The sequence below is a fragment of the Heteronotia binoei genome, chromosome 8, assembly GCF_032191835.1.
Source record: "Heteronotia binoei isolate CCM8104 ecotype False Entrance Well chromosome 8, APGP_CSIRO_Hbin_v1, whole genome shotgun sequence".
Taxonomy (NCBI): domain Eukaryota; kingdom Metazoa; phylum Chordata; class Lepidosauria; order Squamata; family Gekkonidae; genus Heteronotia; species Heteronotia binoei.
The window spans coordinates 6,602,255-6,624,999 of NC_083230.1; the positions used below are offsets into that span (position 1 = coordinate 6,602,255).

At 42.6% G+C, this 22,745-nt stretch overlaps 1 protein-coding gene across 1 annotated transcript in view; it reads right to left on the bottom strand.

Moving 5' to 3' along the window:
- RELN (reelin) overlaps window positions 1-22,745 on the bottom strand; it is a 659,346-nt gene that overhangs the window by 504,862 nt on the left and 131,739 nt on the right. The gene's annotated exons all lie outside the window — the stretch shown is intronic.

Consider the following 22,745-nt stretch of genomic DNA (forward strand, 5'->3'; position numbering starts at 1 on the left):
TGGCAATCATTTGAAGAGGCAATGATGTGGATATCCAGTATCTAGCCAACAATGAGGCAAATTCTGCTGTACCATGCAGCTACTGGAGACCTGGTGTTTCAAAAAATGTGGCACTATATGGATCACCACAAAGCCACACAAGGGTCATCAAGCTCAAGGTAGGGCCTGGAGTTTTCATAGAACTACAATTGAACTCTAGACTGGCAGCTTTGGAGAGTAGACCCTGATGAATTCCCTCCCATCCCCAAACTGTAGTCTTCCCACTCCCCACTACTCTCAAATCTCCAGGAATTTTCCAAGCTAGAATTCACAGCCAGATGCTAGAGAGCAGCTTTCCAATATATGAATTATGGTTGCCAACTCCAGCCTGGGGAAATCCCTGGAGATTGGGGAGCAATGCTGGTAGGGGGAATCCATGGCACACCATACAGTTTGCTCTCAGAAATGGCCATTTTCTTTGATCCCTGCAGACTGGAGATCAGTTGTAACTGCAGATGAACTCCAGGCTCCATCTGGAGGTTGGCAACCCTAGTTTGCAGATACTTTGCAAAGAGTATCTAAGCAGATTATTTCATTTCATTTCATTTCTATCCCATCCTTCCAGCAAGCAGGCTTAGGGCAGGTCACAACATAAAAATTAATAGCAGTACTACATTAAAATCCCAAAACATTGATTAAAACTAGAACAACGATCAGATGACATACTAAAAAATTCTACTGCTACAGTTCTGTCTTAACAATTAGTAAATATCGCCTGCCTCATCGGCTCCAGTTCCATAGTTACCAGCCAGCACTGATCAAAGCAGAACAATTTTACAGTGGTTTGGGCAGTAGTTTGAGCACGAAGGACTGATATTAACTGGACATCCATAGCCTCAACTGAAAGCCTGGTGGAATAGCTCAATTTTGCAGGCCCAGTGAAATTGTAACAAATCAACCAGGGTTCTGATCTCTATTGGGAGCTCATTTCACCAGGTTGGGGCCAGGGCCAAAAAGGCCATGCTCCTAGTTGAGGCAAACTGAACATCTTTTAGGCCAGGGATTATGAGTAGATGTTGATTAGTCGAACATTAGGCCCTTCAGGGTACACAAGGGAAGAGGCAGTCCTGCAGGTGTGTTAGTCTCTGACCACTCAGGACCTAAAAGGTTAAGATCAACACCTTGAAATTAAGTCTAGAATCAAAACTTGTGCATTTTTGCATATGTTTTCATCACTTCCTATTGAGGCCACAATTCATAAAAAAATCTTTAGAATGAAAACTTCATTACAAATGCAAGTGCTTATAATTATTTCAAGGAAATAAAGTTCTTGTTAACTTTTTGAAGTATGAAAAGCTTTGCTTCAATTCATTAGAAGTGAAATAACATGTAAAAGATATATGTTTGTATGCCACCATTGTTCTCACAACCAGCTTTGACATTTCTTGGCATACTGTCTTTTGACTGCAGTTCACAATAGCAAGTCTTTCAATTCCTACTTGGATTTGCCAACCATATATTCTCCAGTTTAGAGGATTCATCCAATGTATGCATTTATTTATTACCTGGTGAGAACTCTTCTGAATGCATAATTCTAATAATAAATCTCCCCATTATACCTAAAATAAAAAATGGCGGGCAACAGAAAACCAGCTGTACCTGTGCTGAATGGATGCTGCAGGATTTCATGAATGTCAGTACTTGTTTAATACACACAAACACACACAACAATGATAATTTGACACTAATTTGAAAGCAGTGGTACAAATTAGTCATGACTAGCTACAGGGGGAAGACAAATGCATATAAAAAGAGATCTCCACAGGGTAGGTCCAACCTTGCAACCAATTTGTGACGTGTGCTTACTGCTTACCAGGGGATCCAGTACCAGCTCAACCATCAGTTTCATCCTTCTTTCATGATTTAGGAAGCCTGTTAGCAAACATTACTGCATGAATGTTTATCAATTGACCTATCTCTTGTTAATTGAAAAAGGAAACCTTTTTAAAAAGTGCAACAATGCTGTAGAGAGAGTGGAAGGGTTATTTCTTTAATTTGTTGTGAAATGATGGGGGGGTGTCAGCCAATCAATAAGGTGTACAACTAGGGTTGCCAGGTATTCACCATGCACCTAGTGGGGGGTGGGAGGGAGCCTTCTGGGAGTGAGGTGGGGCTCCCCCCCCAAACAGCAGTGCTGCCGCACAATGTCACTGATGCGATGTCATCATGTGGAAATGACATCATCATGTCAGGGATGCCACATGGTGATGTTCTGGTATGAGGGCAAAACTCTACAGTAAAATTGTCCTCAATACGCAGAGTTTTGCCCTCAAACCACACGCCATTGCCAAGCAACGTCTCTGATGTGATGATGTAACTTCTGTGTGATGTCATCACATTGACGATGTTGCATAGTGACATCACTGTTTGGAGGTGGGGTTTCCCTGCCAGCCAGATGGCTAGTGGCAGACAGAAGCCCCAAAAGTGGGGAATCCCCTACCTCCTCCCAGGGAATGGGAACCTTGTGTGCAACTGTCTTTTGCTGCAACCTGCACAGCCATTTCTTCCCAGGTCAACATCTGGAGAGGAATAAGTATGCTTAAATAAAAGTCAGCCAGAGCACTTCCAGATTACTCAGATTACCATATCACATATTGCCCAGCCTAGCCGTCTCACATCATGATATCTCATAGAGGTGGCTGTTTTTATTCCATTTTCTAGCACAGATGACAGTGCTGGCTGGGGAGGTCAACCTGATCAAGAATAGAAGCCTGCAGCCTCAGCTAAAAGCCTGGCAGAACAACTTCGTTTTACAGGCCCTATGGAAGGCTAATAAGCCAGGAAGGGCCCAGATGTCAGTAGGGAGCTGATTCCACCAGGTTGGGGCCAGAATTGAAAAAGCCCTGGCCCTAGTTGAGGCGGGCATCTCTTGGGCCAGGGATGGCCAACAGATGTTGGGAGGCCAAATGTAATGACCTCCTGGGCATATATGGAAGGAGACAGTCCTGCAGGTATGTTGGTCCCAGGTCACGTAAGGCGTTAGAACTAAAACCTTGAAGTGGATCCAGTACTCAATGGGCAGCCAGTGCAGACTGTGGAGTGCTGGCTGAATGCCCACCCGTAAAGGTGGTGTAGTCAGCAGGCGAGCTGCTGCATTCTGCACCCGCTGCAGTTTCCGGATCAGTCTTAAGGGTAAGCCAGCATAGAGCAAGTTACAGTAGTCTAGTCTGGAAGTGACCATTGCATAGATCACTGTAGCCAGGACCTTGGCGGATAGATGTGCTAGCTGCCTGATCTGCCGAAGATAACAAAAGGCAGACCTGGCAACCATCGTGATCTGAGCCTCCATGGAAAGGGAGGCATCCAAGGTCACTCCTAAGCTCTTCATCTGTTGGGCAGCAATGTGGCACCATCTAAATCTGGGAGCTTGATACCCATACCCATCCCACCCCAACTCAGGTACAGGACCTCTGTCTTAGCTGGATTCAATTTCAGCCGGCTCTGTTGTAACCACCCAGCCACGGCTCCCAAAGCCTCAGACAACTGATCAGGGACTGCAACTGGCCAGCCACTCATCAACAGATAGAGCTGGGTGTCATCAGCGTACTGGTGGCAACCCAGCCCAAAACCTTGGAAAATCTGGGCAAGGGGGCACATATAGATGTTAAATAATATTAGCGAGAGAATGGTTCCCTGTGGCACTCCATATATAAGTGGATGCCGCAAGGAAGTCTGCTTGCCAAGCACCACCCTTTGTCCCCGTCCCCGGAGAAAGGAGGAGAACCATTGTAAGGCCACCCCCCAAAATCCGGTGATGGCAGGGTGGTGGGTCATAAGGTCGTAATCAACTGTGTCAAATGCTGCTGACAGATTGAGAAGTATCAGCAGCGCTGACCCACCTTGATCCAGGTACCATCTTAGGTCATCTGTGGGAGCGACTAGGACAGTCTCCGTCCCATGGCCTGGGCGAAAGCCGGAATGGAATGGGTCCAAGGTGGATGTTCCTTCCAGGAAAACCTGTAACTGCTCCGCCACCGCTTTCTCAATTATCTTACCCAGAAACGGTAAATTTGAAACTGGGCAGTAGTTGGCCAAGACCCCAGGGTCTAATGATGGTTTTTTTCAAAAGAGGATAAACCACTGCCTGCTTCAATTTCTCTGTCGAAAGGGACAGGTTGACAATATAACCCAGAGAGCCCCTGATATCATCCGGGCTAGCTTTCACCAGCCAGGATGGACAGGGATCCAGGGGGCAAGTGGTAGGCTTCACTGCAGCCAGTATCTTGTCCACATCCTCCGGTAAGAGCCAGCTGAAACAGTCCAATATAGGACCAGGAGACAGCCAAGGGGTTTCCAGCTCGTGTACTGTATCAATTGTGGCGGGTAGGTCCTGGCGGAGAGTCAGGATTTTATTTGCGAAATATGTCGCAAAAGCCTCAGAGCCAATATCCAATTCTCTACCATTTTGATTGCCTGATGGCAAGACTGTTAATGACCGAATTACTCTAAAAAGTTGGGCTGGGCGCGACCTTGCAGACTCTATGGAGGTCGCACAGAACTCTTTCTTAGCGGACTTCATAGCCCCTTCATTGACCTTCATAAACGTTCTATAAGAGGTTCTTGACTCTTCTTCATGAACACGTCGTCACAATCGCTCTAGCTGTCTAATTTGCCGTTTCATCCTCAGCAGCTCCATGGTATACCAAGGAGCAGCTTTGGTGCAACAACGAAGAGGGTGCCAGGGAGCGATGTCATCAATGGCAGTGAAGAACTGGGGGTACCAGTCCTCCACTAACTCATTCAATGACCCACCAGTGGGCACTGAATTAATTAGGAGAGGAACACAGTGAGGTAGGCGTATCCTGAGCGGCGGTTAAGAAGAAACTGAGTATGAAGGGCACTTTCCCCTCACTCCAGGCATATTCAATAGAAGCCTGCTCCCCAGAGTGATAGGGAAAACAAGTTAAGGCTAGCTATTGGAGTCTCTGAAGCAGGGTTCAAGCTTGAGTGCAGTATCCATGTGCAGGACACCACTGAGACAACAATGAAGATCCATAGAATTTGCCAAAAAACCGGAGTGTCGCTGCACAATGTCCCCAGTATGATGATATCACCCAGAAGTGACATCATTGCATCGGGGACATTGCACAGCAACATCCCTGTTTGGGTTTGAGGTTTCCCCTGCCAGCTGGCTGGTGGTAGATCAAAGCCCCCCAAAGCAGCAGACCATCCAACAACAAATATTTACCATCACTTCCTATTCAATACCACTACTTCCTAAACTGATGCTACTTAACCACTGGGGAGATACTACTACTAACATTCCTTTAATACGTAAAGACCTCATGGCTATTCTTTGTTCTGCTGCTAAAGCAGTCCTGGCCCGTTGTTGGAAAGCTGATAGTATTCCTTCTGTTACAGAATGGTTATCTAAAGCATGTGTCTTTTGCTTGATGGATAAAATAACCTCAATTACTTGTGAAAAAGAGTCTGGTACCTTTGATTCTAACTTTGAATTTCTATGGTTCCCCTTTCTCACCTATATCTCCAGCTTATCTGACACTCCTTGGCTGTCTACCATTGTAAAATCTACCCTTCTTATCTTATTCTATTCTTCTCTTTCAGCTTTTTTCTCCCTTATATCCTTTTCCTTCTTCCATATTTTTGGGTTGTATACTGCATCTCTAAGACTACCCTTGGTTCTTCACTTAGAGCTATTTTCTATGCGAGAATGCTTCAGTAACTAGATTGTATACTCCCATATCTGTGTTTGGTAACTAATAGTTTAACGTACATGCTTCACTTTACCATGTATGTCTTCTTTCCAGTGATATTGCTGTAACAATCTCAAGTTTGCTAATAAAGTTGTTTTAAAAAGCCCCCCCCCCCCAAAAGCAAGAGAACCCCTGCTGGGACTTGAGGACTGAAGTGGCAACCCTATCCTGAACTATCCTCTCAAACAATATCCCAATTAAGGCCCTAGGAGATTCCTGATGTTACTGTCCTGATGTTACAGGGTTAAAAAAAACCCAACCCTTTTGGTTGTCTTGGCTATGCACAGTTAACATATGAAATGCACTTATGTATGTATGGATGGATGGATGGATGGATGGATGGATGGATGGACGGACGGACAGATGGACGGCTAGATAGCTAGATGAGAGAGAGAGAGAATGAGAATGAATGCTTGGTGGCCTTGGAACAGACACATGCTGTCAGCCTAACCTACCTCAAAGGGTTGTCCTAGGATAAAAGGGAGAAGAGCCATTTTGATTCCCCATTGGGAAGAAAAGTGGGGTAGAAATTAAGCAAATAAATATACACATAGTTCTTTGTCTATCTATGAATAAATCTACTACATTATTTTTGGGGAATCTGGAGATCCAGGACTCTGCCTGGGATCCCCAGCTCCACTAGGGTTCTTTTTTATGGATGGATGAAGACTGGCCAGGGAACCCAGGCCTCCAGAGAGTAAGATATAGAGATAACTGTTGCTCTGAACAAAAACTATTTATTAACCCCGCCCCATAAGATGTCTGTCTAGCTTCAACTAGGACCAGGGCCTTTTTGGTCCTGGCCTCGGCCTGGTGGAATGAGCTCCCCACAGAGATTAGGGCCCTGTGGGACCTGCCACAGTTCCACAGGACCTGTAAGACGGAGCTATTTCACCAGGCTTTTAGTTGAGGTAGCAGATGTCTAATAGGACATGCTTAAAATGGCTAAAACCTGCTCATACTCTTTTAAATTGTCCATCTAAATTGAGCAGACATATTTAGTAAATATCTGATTTTTACATCTGACTAGACCCAAAAAATGAATACCAATTGCTATCTTGCTGTCCTTTGATTTGAGGTAATCTTAGCAATTTTTAAAATATATTTATTGTACTGAATGATTTTACGCTGTATAGGGTGGAATAGAAATCCCATTAATAAGTAATCATTCATTCATTCTTAAAACCATTCACAAGTAATACTCAATAGATTATAGCAAATTCCAATAACAGAAAAACCTAATACCTGTTATAAGTGCACTGTATATTTAATTTAGACTGAATATTCTTGTCTGTTCACCAAGGACCCTCACAAGAGTTATTGGCAAACAGCCCTGAACAAAGGTTAACATGGGCAATATATATCTTTTGCATTGTCAAACCAAGAAAATGATGAACTTGCCAAGAACACCCAGTCCCACATAGGTTGACCATATGAACTTTGTTCAGAGTTAGTTTACTATCTGTTAGGTCAAGAAGCTTGAGACAGCTTTTCACACAAGATGAGGAGCTAAGGTATCTCCCTCCCAAACTGGCAATCAGAATATTTAGATTCTGCTTGGTACCCATGTCTCTTGGAATGTAAGCTATGGGGAGGAATGGTGCCTCAGTAGTAGAGCATCTGCTTAGTAAGCAGAAGGTCCCAGGTTCAATCCCCAGCATCTCCAACTAAAAAGGGTCCAGGCACATAGGCGTGAAAAGCCTCAGCTTGAGACCCTGGAGAGCTGCCAGTCTGAGTAGACAATACTGACTTTAGGGGAGGGGCTCAGTGGTAGAGTATCTGCTTGGTAAGCAGAAGGTCCCAGGTTCAATCCCCAGCATCTCCAACTAAAAAGGGTCCAGGCAAATAGGCGTGAAAAACCTCAGCTCGAGACCCTGGAGAGCTGCTGCCAGTCTGAGTAGACAATACTGACTTTGATAGAACGAGGGTCTGATTCAGTATGAGGCAGCTTCATATGTTCATATGTTCCCAGGCAGAAGGGGACAGGCAAAGCAATGCCTATGAACAGGAAGGCTGCAAAGTCTTATGGGAAGATGAACCAAAGAAAGGAATAAGAGACTGATACAGAATGTACCAGAGACAACAGAGGCCTAATTTCAGTTTTTATAAAATCATCCCACAATTATATAACTATCCCACACTTTCTCCAAGGACTTGAGGGTAGCATGGATTCACACACACACACACTTCCTCTCTCCAACAATCGTATGGGGGAAAGCCAAGCACGTGAGCAGTAAAACATGGGATTATTTATGCCTGGGTGAGAGCTGCTAGAGAGACCCACCAGAACAGTGGCTGGCTGAAGGAGCAGGAACAAAAAGAGAAGGTGGGAGGGGAAAGGTGGGGTGGAAGGACAGTGAGGCACGGGATGAGAGGGAAAGTGGGGCAGGCAGGTAGGAGATGAAAGAAACAAGTGGGAAGGGGGTGCCAGATCTTGTATTTGCCACAAGCAAAATGTCAACCTGCAATGGCAGCCTGGCACCCAAATGTGCTGAGGCCTGGAACAGAAAGAGGAGAATTCACTCAGCCCTACTCAGATCAGATAAATAGGTCAAGCAAGGTTCTAATTCCATGTAAAGGTCCAGTTAACCAAGGAAGATATTGGTGCAAATGTGCAACCCATTTCTAGAAAGACATACATCTTGATTCTAGTAGATGGATGTACAAATATAAAAGATATGATGATGTTTTTCCAAAATGGAACAAAGGCAATGAAGTTTTTGCTTACAGTCCGGGACTGCCTGAATAATGCCAGCTGTGTTTCTTAATCTTTGAAAGAACTGTAGCACAGGTTTGCTTGATCTGACTCAGAGCAGTCCTTGTGCTGACCTCAGCTATGCCACTGGCAGTTTTCACTCCTTGTGCTAGGATCAAAAGAATAAAACTGGGACTCAGTAACCTTCCTTCTCCATGTTCCCCAGCTACATCACACGACATCCCAGCATGAAAGGTGATCCTCTGGGCGAGGTTTATCCAAGGGACTTAGCTTCAGTAAAATTACTGATGATTGTCGGCACAGACACAGAAGTTGCAGACTAGGGGACAAAAAAAGAAACAACTAATGATGGCTCCAGGCAATCATGCAAACAGCTGAGATTACGTGTACCCAAGCAACAAAGCAGAAACACAACTCTAGCCTAAAACGTGTGCCATAAAGACGAGCTCCCAAGGCTAGAGGGCTAAAATAGTAAACAAATGTTGGCTCAGCCTTCAAGAACACAGAATTACATAGAGAAAACCCAGCCCATCCATCTGGAGTAGGATCTAAAGATTAAAACCATAGCTAAGGATACATGTTTGTCAGAGAAGTAATGGATTTTCCAGTTTATACAAAATTGCCCATGACTTTTCACAGCTGAGAACACGGAAATCTTCCCATGCATGTGTGGGAGTGAAAACATCAGGAATGCTTAAAATTTCACTAATTAGATTACATTTTGCTGGGATGGCAGGCATCATAGATTTTACTTATATATTAATCAAGACAGACAGCATCCTAAAGACCTGCCTGAAGCGCTGGCAGTGCCTGAAGAAGGAAAGCAGTTCTGACTAGCAATCAGTGGTCTTCCTTTTCCACTTACGGGCCTCCATGTCTGCTGGATTAAAACAATGGTAACATACTCCAGCAGCAGGAGCAAATCAATGTTACAAAAATATATGCAACTTGTAATTTGTGGTATTTTAAACTGTTTGGCTGATTTTCCTCCTATGACTCTTCATCAATTAACCATGAAAAGCCAATTACACTAGCTACATCCATCTGAAACAGTGGAGAGAAATTAGCCGTGCAAATGGCATTAGCCATGTGGGAACTTGGCAAGGATTATAAGGCTATAATACACGTTTATTCATTGCCTGGCCCAGAGATGGTGGGGAGGGGGGATAGTGGATGAAGCTAAAGCAATTTTACTACTGGCAACCTCAAGAGCTTTCCGACAAACAGAGAAATAATGACACTATTTTTAAAACAATGAACACACTGCCTTTGTTTCCTTATTATCGTCCGAATTCAAGATTTGATCAAGCCATGAGTTTTGACTTCTTTTAAAATAAGAAGCCTGGATTTTTAAAGACCTGAAAGCCTTAAAGTCTTATATCATCCATAACTGACAGAGAAAAAAACCACAGGCCTGCGACAGCAGATAGGAATTGAGAGCACATCACACAAACAGCCCTGCCATGGATTATACTAGGAAAGCAAGCTTTTAAAATACTGCTCATTTCAGAGAGTCAGGGAGCTCGAGAGTTAATCTTTCCTTGAGTGGAAAGCTAATGTGATTGGTTGCTCTACACACTCTCTGATTGGTCAGCATCAGCTGCTAGAGAAATAAAAGCAGCTGTCCTGGAGGAAAAGGGGTCTTTGGCATTTGGTCTTTCATCTGGCTCAGTAGCCAAAGAGTTGGTTTCTGAAGAAGACAATTGGAGTCAGTGTTTTCTGATGGAGATAGTCAGAAAGGTTCTTCAATGGAAAGAAGAAGAACATGTTAATCACCACACATTGCCAATCTTAAAAAGGGCTCAAGTAAGTAACAGTGACTTTAAGTGTGCACCAAGTTGTGAAACACAAGTTGCAGATGATGATTAGAACATAAGAGAAGCCGTGTTGGATCAGGCCAACACTCTGTGTCACACAGTGGCCAATATACACACACACACACACATTGTGGCTGATAGCCTCTGCTCCAGATTTTCATCTAACCCCCCCCCCCCTTGAAGCTGGCTATGCTTGTAGCCTCCATCACCTCCTGTGGCAGTGAATTCCACATGTTAATCACCCTTTGGGTGAAGAAGTACTTCCTTTTATTTGTTTTAACCTGACTGATCAGCAATTTCATTGAATGCCCACGAGTTCTTGTATTGTGAGAAAGGGAGAAAAATACTTCTTTCTCTGCTTTCTCCATCCCATGCATAACCTTGTATAATCTATCGTGTCACCCTGCAGTCGATGTTTCTCCAAGCTAAAGAGCCCCAAGCGTTTTAACCTTTCTTCAAAGGGAAAGTGTTCCAAACCTTTAATCATTCTCGTTGCCCTTTTCTACACTTTTTTCCAATGCTGTAATACCCTTTTTGAGGTGCGGTGACCAGAGCTGTACACAGTATTCCAAATGAGCCCACACCATCGATTTATACAGGGGGGCATTATGATACTGGCTGCTTTGTTTTCAATCCCCTTCCTAATAATTCCCAGCGTGGTGTTGGCCTTTTTTATTGCAATCACACACTGTCTTGACATTTTTTTAGTGAGTTATCTACCACGACCCCAAGATCTCTCTCTTGGTCAGTCTCTACCAGTTCACACTCCATCAACTTGTATTTGTAGCCGGGATTCTTGGCCCCGATGTGCATTACTTTGCACTTTGCCACATTGAACCTCATCTGCCACGTTGTCACCCAGCCTCTACAGACCCCTTTGGAGTGCCTTGCAATCCTCTCTGGTTCTCACCACCCTGAACAATTTAGTGTCATCTGCAAACTTGGCCACTTTGCTGCTTACTCCCGACTCCGGATCATTAATGAACAAGTTAAAGAGCATGAGTTGTATCGACACGCAACCTGATGCAACCTGATGTTAAAGGGACATGTTACACGTATAAGGTTAGCCGTGTTCAGTTTTAAGGCCATCATTTTATCCGTTGGGTATGACTCCTCTCCAAACTATGTCCGCTTTGAGCCGTTGCATCTCCACAATTCTCTTAATAATGTCTGCGTTGCAAAACACGCTTTCCCCAAACAATATGAAGCCTTCTACACCTGTGGCTGACCCTCCTTTCCCCCTTAGGAAACATCCAGCATTCCTTGGGGTGGGCGGATCCCTAGCCTCCCATCGGGGACTGTTGTGTCACTCCCCCATAAGGAAATATATGGCATTTGTTTTTTGCGTGTGCACGTGCATGTGAGGGCAGGGCAGCTGTCACTTTGGAATGCGGCTTGATGATGATAGGGGCCCCCTATCTACTACTAGCAGGAATGCACAGGAATGCAGTTCTGGCTGGCTTGATGTCAGGGGATGTGGCTTAGTATGCAAATGAGTTACTGCGGGGCTTTTTCTACAAAAAAGGCCCTGTATAAAACAATGGTGACATCAGGGGGTGTAGCCTAATATGCAAATGAGTTCCTGTTGGATTTTTCTGCAAAAAAGCCCTAGAGGGAACAACCCATGATCGAACTGCAACTGATTAGTGGATTAGAAAGGAAGATTAAAAAGAGAATTAGAAAGGTGGCCTGATTAAGGTGGATCTGCAGCAGGCTAGGGAGGTTGAAGTATTTGTGTGAGAGTGGAGAACTTTAGATTTATTGCCTTGGGATGGTGAACTCTCACAATCGTACTCCATTTATGATATGTTTATTGCCTTTACTGTTTTTCCACACAACTGATGCTATCCAGACCAAATTTGTTATGGGTCCATTGGACAGAATGAACTCCATTGTATCCTATAGGCCCATAGGATGGAATGGACTCCATTCTGTCCTATGGATTCATAGGCTACTATACAGTCCATTCTGCCCTTTGGGCTGATAGCAAAAAATGGAGTCCATTCTGTCCTAAGAGTAGAATGTTGTTGTGTTTTTATTGTTGTGTTTCTATTGTTGTTGTTTATTGTTGTGTTTTATTATTGTTGTTTTATTGTTGTTGTGTTTTTGTTGTTGTGTTAACATTTATTAATGTTGTGTTTTTATTGTTGTACATGTTTGATGGAACCTGTCCCAAGCCTGCTTGTGGGAAGGGTGGTCTATAGATTCAATAAATAAATACTATTATGATCAGCATGTTACCGTCAGCCTTCTTCTCTGAAAGATGTAAAAAAATCCTTTATGAATTTAGACAGTGCCCTTGTAGTCTGGGCACAATGGAAACGGTTTCTCATGTTTTATTAAACTGCCCTTTTTACATTAAGGCCTGAGAAAAAATTTTGAACCCCTTTCTTTGTACTTGGTGTGGTCTTCCCAATTGTATTAAGGTCCAGAGATTACTTTCTAGTTATAACTTTTTCATAACCTTTAATGTTGCCTGTTTTCTTCAGTCTGCAGTCCGAATTAGGGAAACCATTAACTTATTAATCTTGTTTTGGCTGGCTTTACAATTGTTTTGACTGCTATCTTAAAAAAAAACATTATGAACTTTAATGTATTTTTTATTTTTGATACGCCAATAAAGGTCAGTCTACTATTACGACATATCTCCAAGCAAATGGCATAACTCCTTTCACATTTATCTGAGTGAATGAAGTTGCCAATATATCCTGGCTTTGAAGAGTTTGGGAAGAATTAAATCTGCACTGGGGGCCTTCCCATTCTTAATTTGTGGTATTTTGGGGCAGGGCGCACCTAATTCTAGTTTTTTGGTTTGGCATTAATGTACCAGTTGTTTTTATATCATATTAACACGTAACAATCTATTTGTAAACTGTCAATTTTGGCTTTGTATACTTGTTATCCTGTATATGATTTCTGAAAAAAATTATTCTGAACTAAAAAAAAAAAAAAATCAGCAGGTCAAACAGGGGGCCACTCTGGTAGTTCAGCTAGGTTCAAGTTACTCTGGCAATCATAGTTGAGCTAGTTCACAAGAACAGCAAAGATATCACCAAATTGTTCCTTTCAGATAAACTCCTGGGATGTCAAACAGAACGAACCAGTTTCTAAAGTTCATTCATATCTCTATTTGTTTGCTTGTTTTTATTTCCTAGGCTGCCCATTCCCTGCTAACAGGGCTCAGGGTGGCTTACATCAGTTTGCTAAAGCACAACACATGATATAAAATACATTAAAACAATGCATCAAAAAGCAGTACTAAGAAATACTATGTCTTATATCCAAGATGACAGATTATTTCAGTATCCACCAGCCCCCTGGGTGGAGGGGATACGGAGAAAGAGAAGGAACTCTGATTAACTTTTGCCAATTAGTGAGGCAAGCTTTTTCTGTAGTCTTGTGTATAGCTTATTGTGACAGTTTACACTTGAAAAGCAGGTTTTAAAATGCTGCTTTCAGAGAACCTGGGAGATAAGGAGTTACTCTTCCCTGAAGCGAAAAGCTTGTCTGATTGGCTGCTCTACACACTCCCTGATTTAGGGATGCCAGTCCCCAGGTGGGAGCAAGGGTTCTCCCAATTTTGCAGGCTCCAGCCCTTCCCCAAGCCCCACCCCCAAGAGCAGCCACCGGGCAGCTACCCTGTTCCCTTCCCTCCTGTGAGAAAAAAGAGTGGGCGTTGCGCTCACCTGCTCTGCAACTAACAATTTGAAGACCATGCAAGGCACCCATGCATGCTCCCTCTCTCAGAAAAATGTATTCAGAAACAGAGTACAGTAGCAAAAACATTTCACAGAGACATAAAATATTAACAACCAGAAATTTAAAACTGCAAAAAAATCCTTATAAATAGCTCAAGGATTATATCATTTTCTGAAAGGTGTTGCAAAATTGGGTACCAAATAGTGGGAAATTTAGTGTGATTAGCATTTGTAAGTTGTGTCATACTATCTGCTAACTTAGCCATAACAAAATGATCCCAAACTTTAGGATTTTTCCAAAATGTCGCCATTGTTAGTCGGGTGGTTGCGATAAGGACACAAATGGTTTCTACTTTATCTTTCCACAGTTGTAAATATGGCCAATATGTCGATAAAAAGGATTCTTGGAGAAACGGTAAATGTATCCCCATGATATATAAAATCAAAAAGTGAATCCAGCACCAGAGAGATTCAATCACCAGCCTTCCCCACCAACAATGTATATAAGAACCAGGGACATTACTTGCATGGAAAATATCGATTTCAAATCCCTTTTTGCTGTAAATAGGGAAATGGAAGTAATGGTTGTTAACACCTGCCAGTTGGCTGCAGCATATATGTATTTCTCAGCATCCATTCAAAACTTTCCCCACAAAACAATCTGCTGTAAAGAAACAGCCTTTCTCCCTCTGCTGTATTTTACAGATGTCAGCTAAAGCACAGGGAACAGCTATTCAAGATGAGATGCATGGGTAGTTAATGTTCAAACCAGCCTAAATCAGTCTCAGAAAAAAAACAAAAATTCAGTTGACTGAATGCTTGAAATTATCAAGATTGCTCTTCATTTTCCTTGGGTACTTTTTGCATCCCATTAGGATAAAAGAAACACATCAAATTACATAGAAAAATATGGCTTTCAAGCAACAGGAAGCATTCTCCTGCAGGTGCATATGGTACTGACTGCTGATTTTCATTTTGAAGAATCACAAGCAGTAAATTTCTCACTCCAAAAACCCTCAGCACTAACACCTTGCCTTGAGCTGCAGTTAGACAGGCAGTTTGGACCAGTACAGTTGCTGGATTCACACAGCCACATCTGGTAGCCATTCCCCAGGTCATACTTAACCCTTTGTAAGGCAAGTTGGATGCAGAGTAAATAGCCACCGGAAGAAGTCCATTGCTTACTGACCCCCACACATTCAACTCACATTTCTGGATGTTTGAACTTCCCTCTTGAGAAGTCAACCCATTTCGGAAGTCTGAACCTTCCCTTCTGGTTTGTTTGCTCGCATCATTCCTCAACCCCAAAATGAACTGCCTTTTCCCCGTGGAGGTTTGTTTGGTTTGTTAAAGCACTTCATTCTTCAGACAGCCTGGAACCGATTCAAGCAATTCCTAGGCAACACTGGGGACAGACTAGTGGAGAGCCCTAGAAACACCCATACCAGTTGTCCACAGCTTGATTGGCAACTCTGGGAGCAAACCACGGAGCTCCCATTCTGCTATATAGGAGCAGACTATATATGCTCCACCCTGAGTCAACTGCTTTCCCTTTAGTTAGTCATTGAGAGAGAGTTGCTTGCTGCATGGCTGATTTTAGGGAAGGCTTTGAAGGATTCTTTCCCCCACCCCCTACACAGTGGGGCAATTTTTAAAACACCTCTCCCAGTCACACTTTGGACTCTAGGATCCTTCCCCCACCCCCAAAGAAAAAGCCAATCTGCACACAACCTGGAGGGCAGATAGATGGGCATCCCAGGGAAGTCCTCTGTGAGTTGGATGTCTCTAGCTTGCACAGGGGCAGCTTGACACGCTCCTAGGAGAGCATTTTTGGGGGGGCACCTGCTTAGTGTGCTGTAATTCTGTCCCCCTAAATCCAATTCTTACCAAATGCAGAGAGGAGGTAGAGGAGAGTCAGCTGGACACTTGGACCGATTCCCCACTTGCCTTGTTCTGGTCTCGTTGTGCCTTTTCCCGTGGCACTTCTGCTGCATTTCGCACAAGCTGCCCTGGGGTGGCAACTTGCTCCGCCTCTCTTTAAGTCCCGTCTGCAGCAGGCAGGGTACTCTGAAAACCAGTTTCTGCCTGCCGCAGAGGGAACTTGAAAATAAGGGGGGCAACTCACTGCCTTGGAGCAGCTTGTGCGAAATCCAGCAGAACTGATGAGTGTCATGAGCCCTGAGGAGGGGGAGCTGGAAGGGTTAACACACCAGGAAGAACCAACATCTGGCCCATCAATCACTCTCCCCACATTCCAGGCCCCCACACCGGCTGTTGACAATCAGTCTCCTCCAAGCTCTCCCCCTTCCATCTCAAGAATGCACAGCCGTCTTCACCAACCACTGGCAGAACGCAGGCATGCAGCACGCCAATGCTTCCAATCTCTTAGCCCTGAGTACTAGGAGAACTTTGGCCACCCAGGGAGCAGACTGCTTGAGGCTCCCATATAACTCACGCTCGGGACTTGGCAACTTTGTGGAAGCAACAAGTTGATTCCCTGGCTTGCATCCACGCCCCTTCCTGATTCCAGTTCCTGACCGGTTTGAATTCCTTGGCACCCTGACCCTTTGGCTTTGGACACTGATTTCTGCTTCTGGTTTGCGATTTTGCTGCGGTGACTCGGCTCCTGATTGACTTCTTTAACTTCAGAGCAGCTTTAGACTCCCTCCTGCCTGCGCCCTGAGAACATGACAATGAGGGGAAAGGAGCAATGAGATCGGAACAAGGCGAGTGGGGCAGCTGCCTTGCTGTGAGCTTAGCATCTCTAGCCCACTGGGGGGCTGTTTTACCACCTCCAAAAGTTATGAACAGAAAGAACCATGAACCAGTTCAGGGAGGTCATGTAACAAACCACCATTTTCCCGGTTTGTGCCCATCCCTACTGCATATTAATTTTAATAATCTGCACCAATAGATGTAGACGGTGTTTCTGTACAGTCAAAAGAAGTAACTGTAAAACATGTTTGTGACATTCTCAGTATAACACTTGCTTAAGCTACAGACTGGTGCTCATTATGAATTAAACATCATTCTTTATTTATGTTCTCTTAGCTTTACATCAGATACTATAGCTACTCAGTATCAGTGTGAATCTATTTCATTATTCTGATGACACTTCTAACACAGAAAATGCAAAGTACAATGCACTGAGTATAACAGATGTTAAACCACCTCCATAGGGTAGTTAAGCAAAAAAAACCCCAGCTCATCAGTTTCCTCTACACCATCTAAGATATTTAAATTAGGTACGTATTATGTAGCACTTAACCGTCTTTTCCAGAAATGCTATGAAAATGTCATATTAAAAATCTTACTGAGTGAACTGATAGTCAGTCATTAGAACCAATAATTTGAAATTTCATGATTCCTCTTCCATAAATGTAACACAAAGGCATCAAGCCCTTCCTTGCGTTGTGAACAGAAATGGATCTGAAATCAGAACCAACCTGATTTGCAGGTTCCTCAGAGCTGAGTAAATAGCTCTACTTTAAAGAGAGCTTAAAGGCTTCACTTGCCAATTACTTGCCTGAAGGCTTTTCTTTTCATATTTTCTCTGCAAGAGACTACATTGTCGAAAGAGCTGCAATTCAAAAGGCAAGACTACTGCAAGCTACTCAAATTCCTCTGTGGAACCAAAGCAATGGGCAGAGAGCTGGAGATCAAGACACTGCCTGGTTGGCAGGCAGCGCTGAGATACAAGGAAATTGTGAATATTGGCTTTTCTTACTGCCACCAGTCAAGAGACCCATATCTCTAATTTACATTGGATATTACACAGGAAGTGTGTACAATTTAGGGCTGCCAGTTTCATTTAGAGAAATTCTGGGAGATTTGGGGGTGGTGCTTTGGGAAGGTAGACTTTGGTGAGCACTGAGAGCGGAATAAGGATGTGATGCCACAGGGTCTGCCTCCCAAAGCTACCATTTTCTACATGGGAAATGATTGCTGTAGTCTGGGTATCAGTTGTAATTCTAAGAGAATTCCAGGCCCTAGATGGAGGTTGGCACCCATAGCGAACATTTTATTGCATATTCAAGGTTGATCTCATTTAGTTGATTCACAACTGTTGACCCTCTGTTCTGCACAATTAAAAGCAAAACATCATTGGATTTTTTTAAAATACAACTTTATTCATATTTAACTGAATTACACATTACAGATGATGAAAAGACTAAATCTTTACAAAGAAGCTATTTTGTGTTTTATTCATCATTTGCTCACCAGATTGAGGGTGATAGAGAAGCAATAAATTAAGCAATACAAACCTTATTTTTTGTAGTTTGTACAGTGTTGGAATATGTCCTAGTTATAAAAAAGGGATTCTATAAAGTGATAAAACTAAGGTGAAATTAATGGAGCTAATTTTCTATCTACAAGTGCAAATTGTTTTTCTAGCAAGTGAGCTTAAAATCTCAGAAGGCCTTTTTAAGATTTTGTACTAGATATTTGAAAACACTTTAATTGTCAGGATTTTAAAAAGGAAGCTTCACTGCTATCCAGATTTTTGGTTCAGAGTTTTGTAACTACAAGACCATCTAATTGAACTGACACAAAACAAAGTAAAATCTAAGATTTGATGCTCACGGTGGAATTTTAAATAGAGTTACACTTTCTAAACTCACTGACATCATTGGCTTTCTGCTGAGCATGTCACTGCTAATCCATCCACAGGACACTTTTATTAACACATACCTTTTTTTCTCTTGATGTATCATTTTCACATTGTATTTTACCACTATCTGAATACAGACTTAAAATGGTAACTTCAAAAATAAAAACCAAATTTAGCTGTGTATATTTTACTGCAGAGATTCTAAGTAAGAAATATTTCTCTAAACTTGCAAGTTTTAATGGATTTAAGTAGGATATCAAGACTATATTTCCTCAGTTATGACACTTTCTTGGGTATGAAGCAGGGCTGAAATAAAAAGATATTAAATAAGGTACATTGAAAGCCATCAATTAGGCACAAGGGCAAGAAAACAAAAGGTCAAAGAGATTTTAAAAGTGCTTGCTAGATGCTAGTGAAATAATCCTCCTAGATTGTGAAAGTAAGGAAAGGGAAGTTAGTAGTGTGTTCGGCTTGTAGAAGCATAAGGCAGCAAAAGAGGAAGTTAATCCTTCACCCACCGGCTCTGCTGCAACTGCCGAAAAGAGGAACTAGAAACTGGCTGGAATAAGCATTGAGCAAATATACCTTGGAAAATGTCTTGGGAGCAGGTCAAAGGTGCAAATGTGTTTTTGATGAAGGATATTGCTGCAAGAGTGTTAGCAACATCAATGCCATGTATGGAAAGACCCTCCCTGTCTCCTCCTTGTTCCTTTAGTAATATGACACTTGTACTGATGTATGGGATATGGGGTGGTCCTTTCCTGTAATTGTGCGATTGTTTCCTGAAAATGATTGGCTGTGACTATAAAACTGTAGACCTTCCTGAAATCGGGGCTCCCAGATTCATTTAGACATGAGTCTGATCTGGGGTCCATGTACACGTTAAATAAACGGCTGTTTCTTCCTGATTTCGCCTGTGGCCTTGTTTCTGCCTGACCACCAGCAGCTAAGGTTGCTGCTACAGGTACATTAATAGGTATCCCAGTTAACTGTCACAGAGTATAGTTTTAATTCTTTAATCTGTTGTTGAATACAATTAAGAATACGATTTTCAGATTTATCACAATTTATATGGAATTTTTGTATATTGTTTAAATACTTTAGCTCTAGAATAGCTTCAGACAGGTTTTTCAATTTGATTACTACATCAGCCACAAATAAAATTACAGTGTGCTCTTGATGAGCAATTTGAGAAATTTTCTGTCATATTTTTGCAAGTGACTATAGTGCTGAGATGGCAAAAAGCAGTGGTGCACACTTCAAAAATGTTCATAGTAATTTTCAGTCCAGATTTCCAATGGGACACTGTTTTTGTCACCTTCATTCTTCAGAAGTGCTGCTACCAGCTGGGGTATTCTTGAGGGTCCTAAAAAATTGGGGAGACTGACAGGGAGAAGCCCCCAGGGACAATACTGAAATGGAAAGTCAAGTTCAGGGTTAGTTTGATCCTTTGCCTTTTAAAATTGAAAGGGCCATGGGTGGAAGCCAGATCTACCCAACCATCAGCTGTTAGAGGGTGTCTCTCTTCCCAAAGAAAGATATATGCCAACTAACAGACCAGCATCCCTTTCCTTGAAATTCTAGAAGGTAAATTTGCATTACTCCTAAAATTTCAGGAATGCTTTGCATCTTTTCAGGTGTCTCCAAGATGACTCGAAACAGCTAATTCTGGGTGTAAGTCCAGCATGTGTATATCTGATTGAAACCCCTAGAAGAAACATACAAGTACCTAGAAATCTATGTGAAAAAGGAAATGTTATTAAAATTTAGACTTGTTTGTTTTTTTAAAAAGTCCATTATATATATATTACCTCAAATATCATAAGCTGCAATGCACTGCTTGGCCTAAAAATGACACAAAATGGATGACAGCCAGGACAAGTGAAGACAAATAGTGTGTAGGAAAGAGCAGCTGACCCACTAACAACCTCCTCCCTACACTGGAGAGCAGCTGACTCACTAACAGCCTCCTCCCTACACTGGTTTCCCAATAAACATCTTGTCTCACAGACTAAATTCATCAAGATCGAGCCTCCCTTCACCCATGTACCCTAATTTTGCAAAATTTAATAGTATTTACACAGCCTGGTAGTTTTCCTGTCTGGTGGTTACAGGGTTATCAAGCAGCATTAATGCTTATAGTTCACCTCAGGTAAACCCATCAAGGTTTTTCAAAATCATTGTCCAACTCCAAAGCCGCCATCAAGTTATTATTTGGAAGGCAACCACATCAGACTGCCGCAGGGAGCATTTCCCCCTACAACTGTAGCACTCTGCTCCATAGCAGTGTGCCTGTGTTTGTTCCTGGTACCAACAACATGTACCCCAAATCTGTTTGGGTCTTTTCTTCTTTTCTCTGTGAAACACTGGTCATTTTGCTGCTGCTTCTGTGGACTTCTATAAAATCTTGTAATTATAGCCCTTTCTCCCTTTTCAACCATGACCCCAGCCTGGTGGAATTTTCTGCCTAGTGACATCTGTGCCCTGTGGGACCTCACTAAGTTCAACAGGGCATATAAATCAGAGATGTTTCACTGGCCCTATGGTTGAGAGCAGCAACAGTTTTTGTACCATCACTCTGTCATGGCTTCCCCATGCCCACTCCATGATCTGCCCTACAAAGGGAGTGAAAACTTATCTATTATACCATTTATTTTGGAGGATGTTTACTGATTTTATTGGTTACTAATTTGCTTATTATCTCCTATTGTATTTTACCTGTTGTATGTTTTATTATAATGAACACCAACCCTGAGCCTTTTGGGGGAGGGCAGTCTATAAATTTAATAATAATAACAATAACAACCACAACAATTACTCCTGCTCCTCTTTGATTTTCTCTAAGCCTGACTTGTATGTGTTTAAGTATGTTTGTATTGTGTGTATCACCCTTTTATTTCTCTTTTGATAAAATAGCTTTTCTGGCTGAACATCTGCCTGGTTTGAGAGTTTTCTTAGGGGCACATACAGCCTGGGCTGCGAGAGCGGCACTAGCTGCTGATAGTGTACCAGATTCGCTACAAGGTGCTGGTTATTACCTTTAAAGCCCTATATGGCTGAGGACCTGTCTACCTTAGGGACTGTCTCTCCCCATATGTTCCCCAGAGGGTACTTAGATCTGGAACACAGAATATTTTATTGATCCCTGGGCTGAGGGAGGCAAGATTGAATACCACCCATGAGAGAGCCTTCTCTATAGCAGCCCGCTATTGGTGGAACCAACTTCCAGAAGAAGTAAGAGCCTTGCGGGATCTTGTCCAGTTCCACAAGACTTGTAAGACAACTTTGTTTCAACTCGCCTTCAACTGATAGTAATAAATGAGGATACTCAAGAGGGCTGAAGATATTGGAATTTAGCACTAGCACCAAACTGTTTTAATATGTTTTAATTGTTTATACCATTCAATGTTTTAATGGTTAAAGTTCAGTACTGAAAACGTTTTATTGATTTGAGCTGCCCTGAGTCTGCTTCGGTGAGGAGAACAGGATATAAATCCAATAATAAAATAAAATAAAATAAAATTCCTGGTATACATTGGTGGCGATCTGTCTCCTTAGGGTAACTCCCCCAACTAAATTGGAGGCTGCCTTTTTGGGTAACAGTGCGTGGTCTGGACTTCTCGTCAGGGCAGAGATCCTTTTGGAGGTCACACCCATTGACTAGACCTATGGGGCAAGTAAAAACAGGCAGGAAGTCAGGTCAAGGAGAAAAAACAGGACACCTCTTGGCAGTATAAGAGGTGGCCAGGGAAAGGAGGAACAAGTAAAAACAATTCCGTCTACTCTCCACTCTGCAGTTCAGCAAAACCCTACTTCTAGGGAAACAGGACAAGAAACAGAAACCCCTGCTGGATAAACTGACACTTCTCATAGACCAAAAGGAAAATGATCTACATCTATGTAAGGCAACTTCACGTGTAAATATATGGTCAATATGATTTGGTTGTGAATCTATCAATGTGTTTTTTTAAAACATGTCTGTAGAAAATGAGCCAGATATTGCTGCTGATATAAATTAGTTCTGGTTTACACAACTCAGCAGTAGGCTGCTGTAAGGAAACAGACTGTCAAAACTCCCAAAACTTCTTTCAGCCTTTGGCAAGGGCTCTCTTAGTGAGAGTTAATCTGCAAGAATGCAGAAGCATGAAA